Source organism: Anguilla anguilla, chromosome 18 (assembly GCF_013347855.1).
Source record: "Anguilla anguilla isolate fAngAng1 chromosome 18, fAngAng1.pri, whole genome shotgun sequence".
NCBI classification, from domain to species: domain Eukaryota; kingdom Metazoa; phylum Chordata; class Actinopteri; order Anguilliformes; family Anguillidae; genus Anguilla; species Anguilla anguilla.
Genome location: NC_049218.1, coordinates 29,900,185 through 29,923,935, shown reverse-complemented (window position 1 = coordinate 29,923,935; position 23,751 = coordinate 29,900,185). Strand labels below are relative to the sequence as shown.

Here is a 23,751-nt window from a genome sequence, read left to right as displayed (position 1 = left end):
TCTGCACATTTATGTTTCTTCATTTCGGGACGCTTCCTTTCAGTTATAAAACTGAAACATATTGTTAATACTCTTATTAATCAGGAAGCCCAATCAAGATCCCTGAATCATGTCAAATTTCAGCCCCATCTCTCTACTTATTCCTGCCTTCAAAACCCTCCAGCAGCCCATAGTCTGCGACATTCTTTACCCTCTGCTTTCGACCTGTCTGAATAAAGCCTTGTCCTGGTGTCCCTTTTTTTTTGGGGGGGGGGCACTGAAAATTTTAATTCATCACCATGAATCATTAATGATTTGCAGATGTTCAAAACAGCAACACCCAAGTATGAATTTTCAGCTCTATGCAGATTTTCCACAGCACTTTTCCTTGTTTTGCAGATTAATTTCTCAAGGCTAGCTGTGCTTTTCTGAATTCTGAAACACTGAGGTCATTACACACAATCCTCCCTGTGATGTCGCGAGTAGATGAGGCTGCCGTTAGTGCAGACACACTTTTGAGCAAACCAGTCTTATTTCTGGAAAGCAGGGTCAGGGACGTCTGGGAACTTGACCCTTGCACTCTGTCCTTCGACCTCTGCAACCCGTGTATCCTGACTGTGTTACGGAACTCTGAACTTGCAGGTGAGAAATGTCAAGTACCTCGGCATAGTTCTACCCCTAAAGCTTTTTGGAATATTTCAATTTACACTGTAATTTGGATACAAATTAATGACATAATTTTGTGACAGACTGTCTTCAGATTTTGAATTTTCAGTGCCATACTACTTCTAAAAGCTTTGTGATGATTATTCACCAATGCCTACCATGTTTTTTCAGAATTTGACTTTTCACACACACACACACACACACACACACACGTTTCCTGAGGAGAAACTGTGCCCCAAATGTTCATTTTACATTTGAACGCCGATGAACACAGTTTATTTGCAAAGAGCTATTGCAACATCTTAAAATAATTTACTGCCCTCGGAGGGCGAAAACTTCGGTCCACATTCCAAGGGACTTTCAGGGTACGTCCTCATCAGATCCGGGCTGTTACGACATTAAAACGAACAGCTATTCATTATTCCGAAAGAAAACACGCGTGGCTCGTTTCCATGCCTCAGATTCCACGAGATAATATCTAAAACTAGCCTGATTTATTAAGGACGGTTAAACGAGCCACAGATGGAGGAGATGGGAGACCTCGGTCTGCGTGGGGATCGAGGTGCGCCGCAACAACCCTATTTCCAGTTCAGCGGGACGTTCGTGACGCAGACAAACCACGACGCCACCGGGGCTGGGCAACGGCCAGGACAGACGTTATTGTGCAAAAATACGTCTCGGTTTTTTGACACGTTCAGTCAGTGATATTTAAGGCACACCTGCAGCAGCTGCTGATAACGTGCTCCTTTTCAATGTCCTCAAATTCTTTAGTCGCTTTTTTCACGTTTATTTTCGTGCTCTTTTTTTATTTCGCTGCAGATTTTCGGCATGTGAGGAACAGCGCAATATTTCAGCGTTTTGGCTCGACTCACAGAACTGTTCTTCCTCATGGATGTTGGTGCGACTGTCCTTTAAACCTTGGCCTAGGCTATATCCCGTCTTTAAAATTACATTTCTGAGATAATCAAGAATAAATGTCCCTGGACTCACCAATTATTAAACGACTTGCTTTACCCTCGACCCATGATCAGGGTGACCTTAAAGGTCATATGCAGGGAATATGCAGATTACAAACGGCTCAGAGTTCCCTTCAGTAACCTGGGATTTTCAGTGCGGCATCAGAGCAGGGATTTAAATAAATCTGGGACACTGATTATGAAATGCTCCAGGTTTATTCCAAATGACTACTGAATGGATATGGATTAGCTAATCACATTAGCAAAAACACAACTGGGTAAGATAAATTCTCGCTTTCCAACTGATAGGCCTATCGCGGTTCATCTGTAAGGCTGATAAAACATCCAAAAATTTTATTTCTGTGTCATATCAAAAGAGGAACTCAAGGATTAAGTTACTACATTCAAAGTGCTTTCGGCATTAGACCAACACACGTAAAATATAATTTATGATAATCTTGTTAAAGACAATATTTTATTAGCTTGGCTAAATTGCTCCATAACCTCAGTTATTAGCTAGCAGTAATTTCAAAAGACCTTAAGAGTCTGCAGAAAACATTTCATGACAATTCCTGAGCGTGAGGCATGCACTGATATCAATGGAGAACCAACAGCAAGATACACCAACAGGTATTTAATCTCAAGGAGGAAGAATTTAACATTCGGGGAGCAGCCCAAGTTAGTCCAGATAACAGCAACCAATGTTAGCACAGCTACACCTTGCCACAGTATCTGACAAAGAACTCGACACATTTAGCGTTTCTCGACACAGCAGTCTACTTCGTTGAGTCACCGGCGAGGCGTGCTAATAGCCGCGGGTTTACTGGCCCCGACGCGATGGCTGGACAAGGAGGAAGTGGAGAAGAAAAAGTATCGGCCATTTTCACAGGTGTAATCAAATTACTGCGAAGAATGGAACTGTGCAAACAGAGAGAGGCTGTGAGAGGTTGTAATCTTGGTGCCGTAACACAAAATTCAGTTTGCCATGGCGACATATCTAGTTTAAATCAATGCATATTTTCTCTCTGCGATATAGCCTACCATTATAATCTTTCCATCTGGAAAACTAGCCTACATCTTCACTCTTCGTGACTCTCCAGCGAACCAGGAAAATCACGTTTTTTAAACAAGCTTACCTGCCTAATCTTGTCAATAGCTGTAGCTGTTTCCCCGTGAACAAAAAAAAAATTTGTAGCAAAACCTTTGGTATGTAAAAACTCTTGTGTAGATGGCCAGCAGTTATGCTGGTAATAAAACCTTCCATAACCAAAACATGATTTTTTCAGGTTTTTACGATAAAGCTGGCTCTGGGAGCTTTTTAAAAAACAATCTTTCAGGAAAGTCTAAACAAAACATACTCTAAAAATGTATGCTGGTACCCCGGAAGCAGTGAACAGTTTAAGAAACACAAACCTCAAGGACCATTAAATCTTCATAACTACAGTAAAACACAAAAACAGCTTTAATATGACCATCATGTGTGCATAACAGCTAACTAAGTTACCATGTTGCAAGGAATTGCAAGTAATCTATTCTCACTGGAATCAACAAACACTTCAATTGTTGAAGGCTTCAATTAGGCTACATTGGGCAACTATCCAATCATCATCTGTTTTCTGAAATGGTTCACGAGGAAGGCATTTTAACTATTGCATTATAAATACGACTTCAACAGTGTCTGTTCTATAGTGAAAAATATATTGAAAGTATTCATAAAGGTCATCTTTAAACTGTAGCCTACTTAAATCTGAACAGAAAAAGAACATTAATAGATAATTATGTCTGAACTGCAAAGTCTGCCAAAAGCAGTTCAACTGGTTTGTATTGACAATACAGCAAAATGCCTCCAGTCACCTACAACATTGACGGTACAGTATGCGGCTACTGCTTTCAAAGCAATGTAAAATGCACCATGAGGCTTTCATAATGAAACAACACGGCAAAGCAATGCAAGCAAATTACGCTAAACCTCAAACCTGGTGTCCACATGGCAAACGCCATCCGGCAACACGGCATTAATTCACCCCTTTGTGCAATGATCAACTCGTCATGTTCTAGGCCGACCGGGACATCTACATGGCCGGATTCAGCTCAAGCATGCAAAAACTAGCAGGCTTGCAGCGACTGTCATTTCACTCGGTCAAAGAGCCGCAACCTCGGAAAGACAGAAGCAGTCATTATAAAATCACAGAGTGCACGTCGACATAAGCTAAATGATGTGTGTAGATGGGCTGATTTTACCCAACAAACTTTCTTATGATCTTAAAATAAACAATAATGCACCAAACGCATTCCAATAAGACGCATGAATACGCCGCGTTTCTGTTTATGACGAAAAAGGGATGTTTTCTGTAGCCAAACGCCAACGCGTACCCTATGTGGGGATCAGGGTACAACAGCCCAGCTAAACTTGCTCTTTACGTTTCCCAAAGTCATACATACAGGCCGAAAAGGCCAGTGGCCCAATTGTCATCATCTTTGGTGTACCAGAGGGTTCGGTACTGAAACTTACAGCCGCCCGTTTTCCGAGAGACAACAGAAGGTCTTTCAGCAACAGTGCTGCAATTAATGAGTTTCTTTTTTCCAAAATCAGCCACATTTCTACATGCAGGATATTACTGTGCAGTACTGCTGCACAACACAACTCACAGCTTGTGAAACGCCTCCAATGTCATCATGTTATCTTTTTTACTCAAAGAAAGTATGCGCTCGTGTGTTTGTGTGTGTGTGTCTGAGAGGGAGGGACAGTGAGAGAGAAACACACACACACACACCTGATCACAGAGGTGCTGTAGTAAAACTCTGTATTTATGATTTCATAGTAACTACCTGTGAAATCTGTCGATAAACAGGAAGTGCTGTGTGGGGCGTTTTCCGAGCGGCCGGGCAGAGTGGATGAGTTCCTCTCGGATTCCTCCACCCAGGAAGTTGTGCAACGGAGGAGATAATAACAGCGTTTCCGGAGCGCCTCGGGGCACTCGCCATGCGCTGCCCGCACGGTGCCACGCCCGCACCCACAGCTGCGGCTCAGAGTCAGGGGTCACGCCCAGCAGACACGCGCGCGCTGGAACATCAGGTGCTGCACGGGGCTAAAATCTGCTATGGCCTACTCTGTAACGCACAGCCCTGAACTAAACATACTATGCACAGTGCTAAAATCTGCTATGGCCTGCTCTGTACTGGACAGCCCTGAACTAAACATACTATGCACAGTGCTAAAATCTGCTATGGCCTGCTCTGTACTGGACAGCCCTGAACTAAACATACTATGCACAGTGCTAAAGTCTGCTATGGCCTTCTCTGTAATGCACAGCCCTGAACTGAACATACTATGCACAGTGCTAAAGTCTGCTATGCCCTTCTCTGTAATGCACAGCCCTGAACTGAACATACTATGCACAGTGCTAAAGTCTGCTATGCCCTTCTCTGTAATGCACAGCCCTGAACTGAACATACTATGCACAGTGCTAAAACCTGCTATGGCCAGCTCTGTAATGGACAGCCCTGAACTGAACATACTATGCACAGTGCTAAAGTCTGCTATGCCCTTCTCTGTAATGCACAGCCCTGAACTGAACATACTATGCACAGTGCTAAAACCTGCTATGGCCAGCTCTGTAATGGACAGCCCTGAACTGAACATACTATGCACAGTGCTAAAATCTGCTATGGCCTTCTCTGTAACGCACAGCCCTGAACTAAACATACTATGCACAGTGCTAAAATCTGCTATGGCCTGCTCTGTACTGGACAGCCCTGAACTAAACATACTATGCACAGTGCTAAAGTCTGCTATGGCCTTCTCTGTAATGCACAGCCCTGAACTGAACATATTATGCACAGTGCTAAAATCTGCTATGGCCTGCTCTGTAACGCACAGCCCTGAACTGAACATACTATGCACAGTGCTAAAGTCTGCTATGGCCAGCTCTGTAATGGACAGCCCTGAACTGAACATACTATGCACAGTGCTAAAACCTGCTATGGCCTGCTCTGTAATGCACAGCCCTGAACTGAACATACGATAATTCACCTCATTTTCATCAGCAAGATTTTCAGCCAGGGAAAAATGCAATTCATAAAACACACAAATGCGCACACACACAAACAAGAAATGTACACAAAGAATGATCTGCCAATCAGAAGCCTGCTTTTTCCACTCCAGTGTTTGGATACTCGTATTGAGCATTTGGAGCCGCTGTTTTGTTTAAATAGCCCGCAGGTGTGAATGGACATGCCTAACGTTCAAACAGAACCATTTCCAGACAGTGATAAAATGAGAAGCGGACATACATTCAGGAATGCGTCTAGGCCTATCCAATACAAGAAGATGAACAGAATGCGTGCCAGCAGAAAAAAAAAAAAAAACAATAAAAATATGGAAAATGGTGCAACACAGCTTATGGAAAACTGTTCATCCAGACAGTGAGCATGCTCCCTGGGGACGCTACACAAACTGAAACGCTGCCATAACAAAGAATGTGCTAACTGTGGGTGTACACCAGCCCCAGACCCCCAGCAAGCTTGTCCTCAGCAATAGGCATGATCTCCAAAACAGGAACAAAGCTCCTGCAGGGAACTTAAGCCTGCAGATCTATTGGGACAGATGAGGTGCAGTAGGGCAGATCTATTGGGACAGATGAGGTGCAGTAGGGCAGATCTATTGGGACAGATGAGGTGCAGTAGGGCAGATCTATTGGGACAGATGAGGTGCAGTAGGGCAGATCTATTGGGACAGATGAGGTGCAGTAGGCTATATCATACTGTGAGATTTGGGATGAGCGCTACTTTAAGGATGGGAGAAGATCCATCCCGACAAAGACTCACCACTCAAAACTGGGGATCAGTGACTGCACAGCCCTTTTAGACAGCTAAAGGGTTTCAGTGAGCACTCGACTACCGGTGAACTCAAGGATTCTTCATTCTGAAACGTAACTGGCCAAGCCGCTACAGGAACACGATGGCGGGGGCAAGCCACTACATACTGAGGCATATCAGTAAAAATCTATTTTTTACTTGTGAAATCCGGCATTATTGTACCAAAACACCTTGAGCAGACACACAGCCGCCACCCGCACTTGATTATGGGTAATATGGGCTATTCTTGACGTAGGACAGTCCAAGAAACAAAGCAGTACAGCAGTACTAAGAATATAAGCACAGTGACCACATAAACTTCAGTACAATGCTGTTTAATTTACAACCAATATCAATGACCAAAAACCAGGAAGCATGTGATAAAAAAGCCAGACATGCCTGAAGAGACAAACTCACCTCTTTTCTACTCACTTTTCTAACTGCATAAAGTCTGCGAACAAAAGGCTCTATGCAAACCTACAGCTGCTGGGACTCTCTTAATCACTTCTGGAGCGGACCGGCAGCAGAGCAGTTAGCCTATTATTCCACATTCCTTAGATAGATTTGAGTGAGACGGCTCATCTTCTAAAACGCGTTCCCCATCTTCCATAGACACTAGACATCAAATCATTACACATTGTTCAGTTCGGCATTTGACTAACCACTCATTTAAAAATGTTAAAATACCTGGTTGGAGACAAGGTACTGTTAGCGGACTTCATATGCTGTCTTTAGCTAAAGTCTGATGGGGGAGAGGGGATTAATTTTTTTTTTTTTTTGCTAACTACATTAGAATTAGAAGTGCAGTCAGATGTCCTAAGCCTTTATCAGCTTGATTATGTCACATGCCAGTAATCCCTACAGAGCCCAGCCACAATTAGCTACACATAACACAGACCAATAACTTTTATTCAAATGAAACTGAAAATACAGTACCCCAAGGAAGAGGGAGCATATGCAAATCCCAGGGTAAAACTCTGAGTGATTTACATAACCAGGAGACAGTGTTTTACCCGCAAGAGACACACTGTACATTTCTCCTGCCCAGAAATCACGGTTTACTGCTCCAACACCAAGGAACCCGAATGTCCAGAGGAGGACTGTGGGTGGTGGCGGTGATGATGGAATAACTCACTTTAGCCACCATTATGGAGTGCCACAAGACCTCGATCAGCTGACCTGCACTCGAAATGTTTAGTCTGTGTTACGGAGTTGGAGCTATGACAACAAATTGTAACCACCAATCACTAAATGCCATGTGAAAATCAGATAAGGATAGGAGAAACAGTGGAAGATGAATAGATTCTAATGAGCCCATTTAAGTCAAAAGTAGCCAGCTTTTAAAAATATGATAATCACATGCAGTGATATACAGTGCTAAAGAAGTGCCTGTGTAATTGAGTAGTAAGAATGATACCGCAATTTCACCAGAAACTACCCCAAGGGACATCTTTATAAACTAAGGTTAAATAAATTAGCAGCTTTCATTTAAAAAAGAGCCAAATTCAAAAGCATCCTTCAGCCACAGACAGGTCTACAAACTGTGTTCATGCTCCCCACATTCAAACTTTAAAAGTTGCATTTGTCAGTACAGCTCACACGCCTTCAACCAAAAACGAAAGAGTCTTGTTTCAAAACTGATTTTAAAAAATTACAATCCAGCAGTACTTGAGACTGCCAGCTTTTCCTTTACAAAGGATGTCATGTTGAATTTTCATGACTAGATATCCCAACATAACATACAGTTCTGGAAAACCGAAGAGACAATGGAAATGCCATTGTGTTCAAGACACTTAAAAAGGGAGTCATTTTCCAAATTTAAACCATGGGATTAGTGGGATGAGTTTGAATGATTTATACATTCTGCAGTTTAATTTCTGACATCTGCAACCTTAAGCGACAGAGCGGTCTTTAACATTGAAAATGCGGCTGGTTCAAGTTTATTACCAGGACTCGAAGCAGAATCTTGAAATCTGGTTGAGATTTTCTTCAGAGGGACAAACTGGAAATGTGCTACAGCCAAAATGTTTAACGTCTTTGATATGTGAAGTGAAGGGTCCATTAAAACATGTGCGTGTGCATGCACACAGACACAAGCGACTGCAGCTGGCCTGTTTTACCCAGCACAAACTCTGCACAAACGGACACTGTCACTGCAGTACGGAGGCTCAGCAGGCGGAATAAAACTGAACTCAACCCAGGTGAAAGCACGAGACAGGCGGCCAATTACTCCATTAATGATTCACCGACTTAACCATCACTGTGAAAGGGTTTCAATCGATATTACTAAAATATTTACGAGGCTATTAGACCCGAATGGCTATAACTTAGTGTCAAAATGAATAGGTAATGAAGGATGGGAGGGGTGTACTGTGGTCGCAAGCTAGCTACCATAGCAAGTTAACGTTAGCCATGTGCAGCCGCATTATTTACTGTGCAGGATAACAATTTTAATGGCCAGCTTCCGTCTAGTTATCTGAAAAGATAACATTATTAAATGAACACTCCCAGGAGTGTAACGCAAGATAATGCGACTAGCTTGTTGATAATGATAGCTAAAGTACCTGCCTATCAAATGGATAAAACCAAGAGACTACCTGGCCGTAGACACCACACTGATCAACCCCATCAGTATTTTAAGTCAATTTCCAAGTAAAAAGTATCGTTAGCTACCTGGCGCTGGCTGACGAGTCTGTAATGGTGTTCATCATCTTGCACTTGACAAGTTCACGCTGGCTAGCAAGTTAAGATACTTCACTGTGACCAATTTATCTAGCAAAGGCTAGCATGCGATATAGATCTAACGTTAGTTTTTGCTTTTCAAACCATATTAATTTAGAAGACGCTATTGCATAGCTACCCAATGACTTACAGATTTGTGCACATGCCAATTAACAGCAAAGTTAAAGAGGTCTACCTAAAACGAGACCATTATACTTCTTTATTTCATAAGATACAATTCTGCTCTCGTTTGCGCAACTTCAGTTTATCCAGCTAGCCAGCAAGCTAAATCATCCATACGATTATCCAGCCAGATTTCTAGTTGCTTGGCTATTCAGCTAGCTTAGATAGCAATGCGTCCATGCTCGTGTGGACCGAACAACGCAACATGATCTTTGCAAACATCGATAACTAGACACAAGCCTACAATCACAAGTAATTAATGTTCATGGTTATTCTTACCGAAATTCTTCACCTGAAGTTGTGGATAAATTTGAGGGGGAATAGGCGCTTTCATTCAGTCCCAGCCTAATGCACCCGCAGCTCGGCTTGTTGCTTGTGTGTATGGCTTTAACGCCACTATTTTGCAGGAAGTAGTTACTGCCTTCCCTCTTCTTGGTTTCAATGAGAACACGGGGAGAACACAATTTGGCAGTTTCTCCTAGAAGCTTACGGACAGTGTGGTGTCTGTGACTCACAGTACCAGACTGCGTAAATCACGGCCGGAATTGTTATATTATTATGCCATTAAATTATTTGCCGTTTGAATTTTATGTTCATTGTTTATTGTATTCATAGCAATTTAACCGAATGGATTTCTTATAAATCAGATTTGTCTTTTGTGGTTAAAGTAACCATATGCTGCTTCACCCATTGTATATAGCCTAATAATAATAATTCGTCGCCATGTCACAATACAGCTTAAGAAGTGTTGCTTGCTTGCTGGGTTTTCATATAAATTATGTTCACAACTGCTAAAGAAACTAGTGCAGTGAGGTGTATTTTCAGCAACTCCGCAGCAGTTTCCCCTTGAAATGTATCAACTCAACTTATCTGCAGCCCTTGAAGTAGGAAAGGGACATTAAGACCAAAGGAGATACACCCATTTATACAACTGCCCTACAAAATAGGACATTATTCACGGACGTTCTCACCAAAAAAAAAAATCTGCAATTTTATTATACAAGTACCATCTTTACTGGAGGAATTCAGGTTAAGGACACAGTTAAAGGGAAACTACAACATGAGCTCCACTTAAGATTTTAACCTGTAATAGTGTAGTTCATCGCTAGTACCCAAACCACACTATGCGGCTGTCTCTGTGGAACTTTCTTTTTCAAATATGAGGGACTGTGATGTTCACCAACAGCAGAAATACAGCGAAGATCAACGCGGGCCGCCATATCTACATGGTTTATCCGGTATGGATGTAAATACCCATAAATTAAAGCTGACAGTCTGCATTTCAACCTCATATGCATTGTTTCATTTCAGATCCAATATCCTGGAGTACAGCCAAAACTGCATAAGTTGTGTCACTGTCCTAATACTTACGGACTGCGCTGAAAATGAGCGCGCATATATCAGCTAAGTAGGCCTAGGTCTTGAACAAGGCAGAGTAGAGGAACTGACTGTAATGCAGAATCCTAGTGTCAGGAAGCTTCATGAAGGCATTTGGAAGACATGCTGAGTGTTCCGTGAGTTTGAGCATTATCAAGCAGTGTAGGTTATTGTGTATTCACAATACCGGGGAAACACAACACAGATAAAGCAGAAAACATTAATAAAATCGAAGTGTAAACCCCAACCCTACGTGATGTAAGCTTTTTTGCAAATAAAGACCACAGTAATATCCTTGCTCTCAAGTGCAAAATAAATAAATAAAGAAATAAATAAAGCCAGTCATCACTGTGACAATGCAAATATTACTATTTTTCTCCATAAGATGGAGTTTATCTTGCCATAACTAAAACCTATGCATGTTTTTGTTTTATTAACGGAACTGTATGGGGACCATACATAAAATAAAACAGAAAATGACAGATGTTTTTTTTTTTAACCTCATGTCATTATGAAATTAATGACAGTTATTCTTTCATGAAAAAAAGCACAAAGCTGAATACCCTGAATTGAACATGGGATGTCTGTGTCGGTCCTTTACCACTGAATCTCACTCCTACACAGATATAACAATGTCATTAAACAGTTTGACCTTCTTCATGGAAACATGAAACATTTTTCCGTTTTATATGGGTGTGTATAGCTTGTAATGTACTGAAACAAACTTTGGTTAAAGACCCTGGATGGCCAGAATACAATTGTTAATAGTTATTATATCCTACATAATGAACCATATGAAGGCAATTTTATTTTTTTATTTTTTAGTTTTTCAGTGAATAATTTATCATACTGTCAAGCGTGTTTATTTGGTTAATTTATGGAACAAATAAATGAGTTATTAAAGTAACTAAAGACGACTTTTTAAATGAGGCTTTTAATCCTGATATTAACTGTACTTATACTGCCCCCTCCAGGTGGATTTGGTGCTGTCATTTGGAGACCATTTTTCAGTGGTGTAATCGTTTGGTAGGCTGCCAATCAGAAGTGAACTTGAAGTGGCTATCCATACACAAGGTAGCTAAATCTCACTCCAGTCAGCTGACCAAAGTTCGCTCTGCACACAGAATGAACACGCCATTCCAGAACTCCAGCGCATGAGTATATACATTCCCTGGCTTGCTTTACACCAAAATGAAATTTCCTTATTTTTCTGTTTATAAATAATAATAATAATAAAGTGTACACCTTTATGGTGTGGATCAATTAATGCTTTAAATTCAAGATTGAACAGGGTCTTTAAGCATATCGTTAAGAGACAACGCAGTGCATCGCAACCCAACAATAACAGACGTCCCACATTAATCGTGCGGCGCATTAGTGTTATGTGGGAACAAATTGAGTTGTGATTTGGCGAGGAAAGAACATCGCAGCCAGTGTCTGAGGGTCTCGTTGATTCTCTTTAACTGTCCTGTCTGCTCCTCTTTCATTTGACCATATGGCCAATTCTTGCTTATTCTACATTTTTAACTGCAAAAGATAAACTGTTCGAAGGTCCCAAAACTCTTTCTTTGACATGGTTACAGCATACACGATCACTCAGCACTCCTAAGACGCCAATCGGCTGACAAAACCGAGGTGGGAACATTTAACAGTGATTAGCAGCTGCATTCAGAAAATAAATAAACTAAAATGGTCCAGTTCTTGCGAAATGCTTGATGATACTGCCATCTAGTGAGGAGGAGAAAAGCCAGTTCAGTTCTATAAAATGAGAGAAATGTTTTGACGGACTTCACAGCACTCAGAAGGGACAAGTCCAAAACAAAATAAGTCAACATCTAATTAGTCAGCAATAGGAAGTGTTACCATTGCCAAACAATTATAGTATATTCTCACGAGCAGCTCTGAAGATATATCATGGACACGTCCCATAGTGTTTCATGTGAATGATTGCACACTACATAAATATTTATAAGCGTGCAAATAACACATTGTGCAATATTTTTAAATGCCTAAATGATTTAGTAGATGAGATGAGCTGACCTGCTTTTAGGCACTGCAGTTTCCTAAGTCTGTGGAATCACTGCTTATGCAACTTTTTATTTGCTTAGAAAATATTATAAGTAGTGAATTAAGCCGGAAATAGACGTGGTGTCGTATACTTGAAGTTTCGGAGGTGCATTCAGTTGACTGGGGGGGGAAAGATATATACAAGTACAAGTATAATTACAATGGGTATCTATGCCATTACAAAAACAAAACTTGTATACTTGTATAAGTCTTGAAAATCAGGGCCAATTTTAATTTAAGCACAAAAAAAGGTGGTGAGGAGATGATCACGTGATTGCACCATCCTCAGATGTTCCAACGGTTCTTCCTCTTCCAGGCCTCTTCGGTATTTCTTGCCTTCTGTTGGAGTCGGATCTTCTGAAAGTGGAGAAATCACCTGTAGCATCTTTCAGCTTTTATCCTGGAACAGAAATCACGGAATAAATCAACCGAAGAAGTCTCTGCCAATCTACTTGCTTTGCATTTTGTCTGAGCTCGGCTTGGGATTCGTGTACACAGACAACACATCAAAAAAGCCATTATTGGCCCATATGAATGCATAATGCATGATGAGGAAAGATCCTTTTTGATAGCTGGCGAGAAAGTGGTGCTTTTTGAAGCTAAACACGTTTCCCAATCTTTTATGAAGCGATGACAGATGTGACCTCCGCAAAGCCTTCTGGGACTCCATCAGCTTCTGAAAAAAAGTCATGCAGTTTCAGAGATCTTCTCTTTCAAGTATGTAACACAAGACAGCGAATTCAGCTATGTCAAGTAACATGTTGGGAGCGTATCTATGTTCCCAGGGTCCTATGTTCCCAGGGTCCTATGTTCCCTGGTTCAATATTCTGTTAACACACATTAACCCTCCTATTGTGTTCGGGTCAAATTTGAAGTTAAAATATTTCATAAATATTATCCAGTTCTTTTTTATTAGAACAAGGCTTCAAAACAGCTATATAAACACAACAAAACCAATGGTTATCATTTTATTTGATCATATAGAGCTGGGGAACATAGGACCCTGGGAGAGCACATATGTAGAGCTGGGGAACATGGGACCCTTTGTCATGTTCCCATTATGTGCCATATAAATCTGGGGAACATAGGACTCTGGGAACATAGGAATGACCCCCATATGTTCTGCGTGTATAGCGGACACATATTTGTTCTACCAAGTAACGCCTAAAATAAATAAATAAATCAACTTTTTATCAAAATAAAATTTTCGTAAGGTTTTATTGAGTAGTTTGATTTCTCTTGGGAGTACTGTCCTTTATTTCTACTTCCTGCATAGAGAGTGGCTCGGCTGAGCTATGATGGGTCATGGCTGTATGTGCTGTGACTGTATGCACCACCATGGCGCCGTGTGAACCTGCATTTAATATTAAAGTGCAGGCGGCTCTAATGCATTGAAAGTGTCATAAGGATTGTACTCAAAATAGCATCCTGAAGGACAAGTATTTTACCAAAGTTGCACTAAGCAGGCTCACCATAAGGTGTGCTGACTTGAGGTGTGGAAAACTCTTGTTTTTGTCTTGCATAATCTGGGTTATTTGTAAGTGTTGCATAAAACATAAAAATAGAGGAGGTGTGTGGGGTCCAAAAGGCCTCAAACGTTTAAAGGTTCTGTAATTTCTACACTGAGAAACCAAAATGTGTAAAAAAAATACCCTTTAATAAAAGCTGAGAATCTGCACTTTAACCACGTGTGAATTGTTTTAATACAATTCCAGAATTGTGAAGTACAGAGCCAAATAGATTTTTAAAAATGTCTTTGTCCCAGATGTTATGGAGCTCTCTTTAATCAGATACTGAAGGCATCCTGTTACTAAACCTTTTATTACCTGATTCTCTGCCAGAGCCTTAATTTTAATTACCTTCCACCACTCATTTACATAGCTCCTATAATACATTACAGGTGCTACAGAAGAAATTACACTTCAGTATGATGTGAATTAGAGGGAATTCAGGAGGATATTGATGAGACATCTTTCTGGGTAACTCTAAATGCTTTAACTTTGACCAGTTAAAGTTGATTTCATGGAAAAAAAAAAGTAGCTGTATTTCTTTCCTGAAACTGGCAAAGTTTATTGCAGTGCAGATAAGTTAGGGGAACATTTATTAAGCAATACCTTACCTATTTCTCAGAAGACTTTATTATGTGAAGCAGCCTGGAGGTGTTTGTTCATTAAATCTGCTCTAGTGAGAAAAGAAATTGTTTAAAGCTTTTAATAAATAGTACTCAAAAAGAGATAACTCCTTTAGAATCACAACAAAGCGGCTTCATAAGTGCTACATAAACAATTGTAAGTGCTTATTTTAATAAGTGAGAATAGGCATACTCTACGGTGTCACCACCGATTACCATGACATACAAATATAAAAAGTGATAAAACCCATACCCCTATTTTAAGTTATTGACATGAGCATCTATCAAGGCCGTTGAGGTGCTTAAGAGGGCATTATATACGGCTTATGAATGGCTATGAAGTTCTTATGGAGGCACTATGAGGATCATTCCTAGAAAGATGGTATTATATAGTGCTTATGAATGGCTATGAAGTTCTTATGGAGGCACTATGAGGATCATTCATAAAAAGGATTGCCACAATTTGGGGCATTAAACAGCAAGTTGCCAAAGCGGTTGAAGAAACATCTAGAAATTTTGAGTTATCGCCACCCCTGTATCCTCTCACAACTGTCATTTCTGCTGACTCTGTAATGTGGAAGGAGGAGGAGGTGGAGGAAGATGAGGAGGGGGAGGAGGACATATTGCACACTGAATCGGTTGTGCCGTCTTGTTGGTCTATGCTATCTTGAGTTGTCTTCAAAGATGGATACTAGATCACAAAATATGTCATTTGCAATATCTTAAGTGTACAAATCCACGACCTGTATTCAAGTCCTGTAGGGGTATTTCACAAAGCAGGGGCCCTGGACTCAGATTGGCTCTTAGGTCAAAGGATAGCTCCTGGTACCAGAGGGGGCGACATAGCTCAGGAGGTAAGACCGATTGTCTGGCAATCGGAGGGTTGCCGGTTCAAACCCCACCCTGGGTGTGTCAAAGTGTCCTTGAGCAAGACACCTAACCCCTAACCCATAACTGCTCTGGCGAATGAGAGGCATCAATTGTAAAGCGCTTTGGATAAAAGCGCTATATAAATGCAGTCCATTTACCATTGAAATAATTTTATAATTGAGTGCATAATTAAATGCATTTGGTCACAGTATTAAAAAAATAAATGTTGCCAGTTTTAACCATTTCAGACAGCTGATGTATGATATTTAACCCCCCCCCCCCCCCCCCCCCCAATCACAAAGATGAATTGAGAAATTCTTAATTAGACAATAACCAGTCTAGGAAATATTAACATATTCAGTTTTTCCCAACTACTTAAAAAATATTAGATCCCTCATAATCCTCAGTTCCCATTCTCAGTCCTGCTTCAGAATTCTAATATCTTAATTATCTAATTATTAATTCATTATGGAGACCAGAGAACATGTCATAGATAAGAATAAAACATCAAGAAGGATCAGGAGTAGGTATTCCATGGAAAGCGGCAGACATGTTTAAAGAAACCAAAAAACAATGCGGTAAAGATGCTCTCGATTAAGTAATTAAAGACAATTTCCCCGAAGAAAGAATTTAGCTGCATCTTTCCCTGGAGAGTTATTGGATTCAGCAGTTTGCGGAATAGAAACATCAGCAAGCATGTTTTTTTCCCCCCAAAACTAAATCATGTATAATGCTGTGGTACTATGTGTACGTGTATGTTATAAGCAGGCTATTTAAACCATTCATTCACAGTTTCTGTAAAGTACAGTTAAACCAGCCAATTTTATCTGTGCAGTGTCTCCATCCCCATTTGCACTTGCTAATTTAACTTTCAGGCCAGTAGTTTATGCGGGGCAGAGCCGTCCCTCCCACTAGGCAGATCAGGCAATGCGCCTAGGGCCCCCGCCATCTCACCTATGCCCCGCCTTCTCACCCAGGGCCCAACCTTCTCTCCCAGAGCCCCGCCTTCTCACCCAGAGTCCCGCCCTCTCACCCAGGGCCCAACCTTCTCACCCAGAGCCCCGCCTTCTCACCCAGAGTCCCGCCCTCTCACCCAGGGCCCAACCTTCTCTCCCAGAGTCCCGCCTTCTCACCCAGAGTCCTGCCTTCTCCCCCAGAGTCCCGCCTTCTCACCCAGAGTCCCGCCCTCTCACCCAGGGTCCCGCCTTCTCTCCCAGAGTCCCGCCTTCTCCCCCAGAGTCCTGCCTTCTTGCCCAGGTCCCCACCTTCTTGCCCAGAGTCCCACCTTTTCGCCCAGGGGCCCACCCTCTCGCTCAGGGCCCCGTCTTCTTGCCGAAGGCCCCAGCAGCAGCATTGGTTTCCAAGCAGAAGTTTCGGAAGGGCCCCAAAAGTCCTGGGGCGGCTGTGGTTCAAGCTATCAGGATGGGAGGAAAGTAATCTCCATGTCTGAAACCGATCTGGGACTATGAGAGCTTAGACGTCTTGCATACGCTGATTGCTTGTGACACTGGTAGATTTGTGTCACGGATTCACCGAAGGAAATGCAGCTGCCTCAGCTTCTCATTCTAACCATGTCCCCAGATATATCCCAGCTTACACTCAGCTAAGGAAAACTCTCCTTCATATGTGTCACTTGGAATGCATTTCTCTAAATAAATCACAGCTCAAAAGTTAGCCACAGCCATCGTGAATCATAACCCACACCTGACACGCAATCCCAGGCTTGTGTAAGCTAGAAGTGTACTTGCTCACTGTACATTTAAACATTCAATATCAACCACAGTGTACAGATATGCAATAGTAATTACAGAGATCCATCCATCCATTATCTACATCCGCTTAACCTGAGTAGGGCCGCAGGGGGTGCTGGAGCCTATCCCAGCATGCACTGGGCGAGAGGCAGGAATAATTACAACTCTATAAATAAATACAACTTGGCCTTAAAGTTGCTTATTTTTGCAGCTCTATATCGGAGTTTGACACTGTCAGGATTTTTCAGGTACACTTTTCCAACCATTAGACTTAACATTACTGTACTTGGTAGGATGATCATTGAAACCATGCTAGGGTGATGCTCTCTCTCTCTCACTCTCCTTTTCTCTCTCTCACACACGCACATACACGCACACAATTTTGTAGCTGTTGGAATATATTTTTATATTTTATATTAAGTAGTGAGTCTGAATAAATCTGCCACTACTCCTACACAAATAATCAACCTTATACATACTGGCTTGACTCAGCTGCTAATTAGAAATGAAGAGATTCGGTCACAAAGCTCATCGGGGTGTCTTTGAAACAGCCTATTTGGTGAACTGTAATGCACTATCAAATACGGGCATTTGAAAAGGTCCAGGCATAGCATTACGATTCATAACACGGCATGAACTATTAAAAAAAGTTTTTTTATTGCTTTCGCCTATCCTTTGATTTAAACCTTAAGGGTCTTCTTCTCTCGTAAAGCCTAGTGCGGCCTCTGAGTTTATCTATCATCTTTTCAAAAGGCTGTTTTATGTGGAAAGCAACAGAGAGCGCCTCCTCCTCATCGCCCTCGCCGTGGATTGCGTGGTCTTTTCAGCAGCCGGCAGTGTCCTGATACCGCTCTTCTCAACCGCAGATAGCAGTAATGACGGCCATCCCACAGCTGCGGCTTGCGCTATCAATTCGTGAGAGCGCCGACGAGCGATCGCTATCCTCAGATGTGTGAGCCGCAAAACCGCCACTTCTTTCCCCCCTCAAGTCGCCCGAGGAGCGCACGGTAATCGCGGGGGAGGAGTACTCCGGCGGCGCAGATCGGCCAGAGGAGCCGCGGCAGCACGAGGAGACGCGAACGGTCCCACTTAAAAAAAACAACGAAATGAAAACACGCAGCCAGTGCTGACGCGGTCAGGATTCTGCACCAGTTTGAGTGGCACCTCAACACACTGAGACGCATTAGTAGGACATTCTACTCAACGACCCATTCGCTTTTTCGCTACGTTTGCAGTAATACTTTATTTGTGGCGATTGGTCTTTAATTAAATTCCATGCCATCTGGTTATTAATTTAAATTGATAACAATTTCAATTGAGTTCAATTCCAGGTTGGCCAGTTTCATAACAGAAGGGCCAATCGAGCTGCCACCGCAGACCTGGACTTTACAGGAGTTCTAAGCCATGTGATGAGCGATGTTGCTTGGAGCCATTGCCATGGAAACTGCTCAATTTCATCACTCCCATCCTGTAGTCTCCTGTCCTGCCATTTTAATGCATTATTCAGTTTTTTTTTTTGTTGCATGAATGCATACATGGTGGGAAAGCACTCAGAAATCTCATAACAAGCTCAGAGTTAGCTGGAAGTGAGAGGGCCATGTGGTGACAGATCTTGAGCTTCATTGGTCGAGCATCGTACAGAATCCTTCACTGTCCCGTGTAAAAGTCGGCGAACTAGGCAGCATGGCAAAAATAGCGGTTAAGATTATTCACACAGATATCGTTGTGCCCTTCTGACAAGTGTTTTAGTGATTCAACATGAAAATTCAATTTGCATGGCCACCGGAACACAATATTTCACAAACCAAGCAAATGCCCTTTTGGCATTCTTTGAGGAAAAGTGTTTTGATTGTAGCAGGGCTCATGATATTATATATTTAGACTTCCAAAAAAGTATGATAAAGTACGACATGAGAGACTCATTCTCAAAATGCAGACAGTAGTAATTGCAATATTACAAAGTGGGTTTCAGAACGAGCTACAGGGTAGGACCAGAACAGGGATCTTATCTGAGCAGGGTACTGTAGGAAGTGGAATCCCGCAAGGATTGGTCCTGGGACCACTGCTCTTCCTCATTTACATAAATGACCTTGACAGGGACAACGAAAGCACATTAGTTAAATTTACAGATGACACTAGGAGGTTTAGCTGACAGTTTGGAATCTACTAAAGTAATCCACAAAGATTTAAATAGAATCCAGAAGTGGGCTGAAACCTGGAAATTTTAAGTTAATATAGCTAATTGTAAATTTGTACATGTGGGACATAAAAATATAACGCAGTTCTACTTTAAGGGAGGAACAAAATTGGAATGTGCTCAATTTTAAAAAGACTAGGGAGTAACAGTTGATCAAAGCCTTTCAGGTTCTAAGCATTGTGCTGAAGCAGTAAAAAAGGCCAACAAAATGCTGGAATATATACAGTAGCCAAAAGTACTGAGTATAAATCCAAAGAAGTTATGTTATATAATGCCATTTTCAGAGCACACTTAGAGGCTCTACAAAAGATATAGCGGTGCTGAAAATTTGTTCCTGGTTTGAAAGATATGAGGAAGGACTTAGGATGCTTAGCCCCTTCAATCTAAGTAAAGGAGACTTAGGGTAAGAATTTGATTGAGAACTTTTAATTCATGAAAGAGATTAACAAAGTGAACTACAAGAGATTCAGTATGTTCCGTTGCGTTGTGTTTCATTACGTTATTATGCTATACCATGCTATGTTATACTATTCTATGTTAAGCAATGTTATTTGTTATTATGCTATGCTATTCCATGCTATGTTATGTTATGCTATGCTATTCTATGCTATGCTATGTTATATTATGTTATTCTATGCTATGTTATGTTATGTTATTTGTTATGCTATGGTGTTCTATGTTAAGCAATGTTATTTGTTATTATGCTATGCTACTCTATGCTATGTTATGTTATGCTATGCTATTCTATGTGAAGCAATGTTATGTTGTATTATGCTATACTATTCTATGCTATGTTATGTTACATTATGTTATTTGTTATGCTATGCTATTCTATGTTAAGCAATGTTATGTTATATTATGCTATGCTATGCTATGTTATACTATGCTATTCTATGCTATGTTATGCTGCACTAGGTTTAGTTAAGTGGGGGATCTTGAGATTAAACAACACCTGCAGGAGTGGCTGATATCACCCTTCTGCTCAATTTGATCATCATCAATTAAACTTACCATAGCAACAGCATGCAAAATATCTCTATGAAAACAGGATTTGATTAAATTGCTATACTGTTTATGGAACACCAAGTAATTCCAAAATAACTCCAGACTGGATATATGTTATAAATGTCAGCTTGCAGTGTTATTTGTGGCCTTTTAAACCAGTAAGAGGCGAGAGAGTAGGCTAGTACATGTGAATAATGACAATAACATGTATATTAACCAACATTAATGTAAACCAATGTATATAGACATTTACGCAGAATGATGCATGTTAAAATACAAAAGTCATACTATGTGCTGTACTAGCTAATGATTTTCTACAGAAGGGGCACATCCTATCCTTTTGCAGTTATTATTATTATCAATTTTATCATAAGCATGAATATGATTAGCTCATTTGCATAGAGCAATATCCATTCATGACTGACTTATTAGTGTACAGTGTCAGTAGTTAGCACAGCTGCTAATTTGTTTACGCTCCTCTGGCATAGGACAGGGCTGGCTGATTTGCAAGGACCCCGGTTTAAGGTCCTCTCTTATTAAACAGCGAGAGCACTAGGGAGCTGGGGCCGGCGGAGTAATTTTGTCACCGCGCTGTTACGGATTTAACCGAGAGTTCTGACAGCCCGTGTTTCACGCGCATTTTCCGTGGAGGAAGTGGCATTTACGAGGCGCCATATCCGCTACTCCGTGCTGTTAAATTCCACCGACGGCGCGAGCATGTCAAATACACTTTCAGCATTTTTATTTAGACTCTCACAGTTCATCAGAGAGTAATTGCACTTATTTTACATTTCCATAAGAGCTTAGTTGTGGATTATGGTTTTCTTTCAACTGCTGTTTTTTTTTTGTTTTGTTTTTTTTTCTATTACAGAATAATTATGATGCAAATGCTGTATTTTTAATGTAAGCTAATGCACACTGTGTCTATAATTGTATATTTACATTTTATAGGTATGTAGAATATGTCTATATATATATATATATATATATATATATATATATATATATTAATGATATGCAATTCCAAACACATAGCATGTATATGATTGCATATGGGTAAATAGAAGATCTATCCAAGAACCGCCCCTAAAAATTTTTTCCCTAAGTCCAGCGCTCTATTCTGTAAGGGTTTTGGCTGTCATTGTGTACTGATTCTGGGGGAAACTTCATATGAAACTTCATAGCCACTGAATATGGATCATATTAGGTGATGAGTTTGTGAATTAAAGAAGCATTTTGTATGGGGGATTTACCCTGCAGACTCTCACTCATGATCCTCTCAGATAACAAGACCACACATTACCCCTTTCTCTGTATTTTGCAAGGGGGAACCACCACTGCTTCGAAGTAACTAGGATGGGTCAAATGCAGAGGACAAATTACCCCACGGGGTTCAATAAAAAGTATATCTTATTTGGTTTTGCTAAATGGTTTTGTCATCCAAGCTTCAGTATGCAGTAATTAACAATGGGAGTGGATGATCATTTATGATATCATAACACATATCGTATATCCTCATTTGACTATTGAAACCAACGGATTTCATAAGAGATCTGAAGTGGTGTTGGGCCTATAACATACATACTGCACCTCCACAGATGGTTTCCTGTTAGTACCCTGACAGAAACAGGGCAACAGTGCCATTGCTGTTAGCTACAACGCACACTGCAGCACAGGCGTCTGAGGACAGCGACCTACGCAGTGATACTCAGGGAATTTTCTAGCACAAAACTTTTTTTTCCAGCCTATTTTAGAGTGTCACTTTTGACATTTCAGCCTTTTTCTAAGTCTGGTGTTAACACAAGCACAAACACATCCGCGTTGTGTCGAAGACATACGAACAGCAAATTATGTCAATTTTTGCAAAGCTGCAGATATTATATAATATTTATTTATTTTGTACCAATAACTGTGCAACAATGTGTGGGTTATTTTGTTATAACGTTTGTATGGATGATTACAAGCACTAAATTATTGTCTCATTGCAAATGCATGGTACTGTTAAACCTGATAAACAATTACCAGCAAACTGTTACTACATTAGGCCCACTGCTATGGAGATTTTTAATTATAGGGATAGTTTATAATGACTGAACTACAATTTAGATTCCAGTCTTCCTACAAATTATTCAGTATAAAGGTAATGAGTAAAATTATTTTCAGATGCTTATGAGATCATTTTCATAAACAGAGTCTGTTCCTTGATTCACTGCAGAATAAATCATCGGTATAACACCTGTTCACACAGTAATGGCTTTAGAATACTTTCCCTTGTGACTTCAACAGTAAATCTCAGTGGGATTATATTATTCAAAAGTTCCTCTTGGTGTGCGTGTGTGCTATTTTGCACGAAACATTATCTTAAATGGGTAAAAAAAATATAATTAAATTGCCCGTTTTAAAGTAATGTTGAATCAGTCAGGGTGCTCACTGAATCACTGCCTTTCATAATAATTATTGATTTGTCTGACATATTTCAAAAACTTCTAACGAGTGCTCATTTGAAAGCATTTCGGCTGGAACAATTCCAGGGAGAAACCGCCAAATTAGCTACAACCTGATTTTTGATGTCTTGGCGTTGGCTTTGATATATTTCGCAAAGACGTTTCCCAGATCCCACTCCATCTTACGGGATGACGCTCTCTCGTGCTGCAAAAACAAACCGAAAGGGGAACATAGACGCGAAGCCGAATTCTGCGCAGAGCGCTGCGTGCGATTCCCTTGATGTGGAGCTACGCACACATTTCAGACAAATGACAGCGTGGTGTTTACTTATTCATGAGGCTCGAGTCCAACTGCTGGCTGGCGCAGCTGGTGGTCAAAAAGAGTCCCTCGCCTTAACGCATTCGGTGCGTTCGGTGGCCCCGTCGATCTGCAACAAGCTCTTCTTCTCGCATGCAGCGCAGTGAAGAGGGACTGAACCGCAGAACAGGATCGCGGAACAGCGGAACATCCGCGGGCGCGAAGCTGCCGCGGCCACGCGCAATGCCG

At 41.1% G+C, this 23,751-nt stretch overlaps 1 protein-coding gene across 4 annotated transcripts in view; it reads right to left on the bottom strand.

Moving 5' to 3' along the window:
- LOC118217865 (gamma-adducin-like) overlaps positions 1–9,784 on the bottom strand; it is a 65,074-nt gene extending 55,290 nt beyond the window's left edge. For 2 of the 4 annotated variants that reach the window (XM_035399971.1, XM_035399978.1), the window contains exon 1: positions 9,642–9,784. The gene's annotated coding sequence lies outside the window, so the exon portion shown is untranslated. Of the gene's footprint in view, positions 1–9,131; positions 9,275–9,641 lie in introns of those variants that run through there. The other 2 variants (XM_035399974.1, XM_035399973.1) reach the window with 2 other exon arrangements.
- Positions 9,785–23,751: the final 13,967 nt, after the last annotated feature.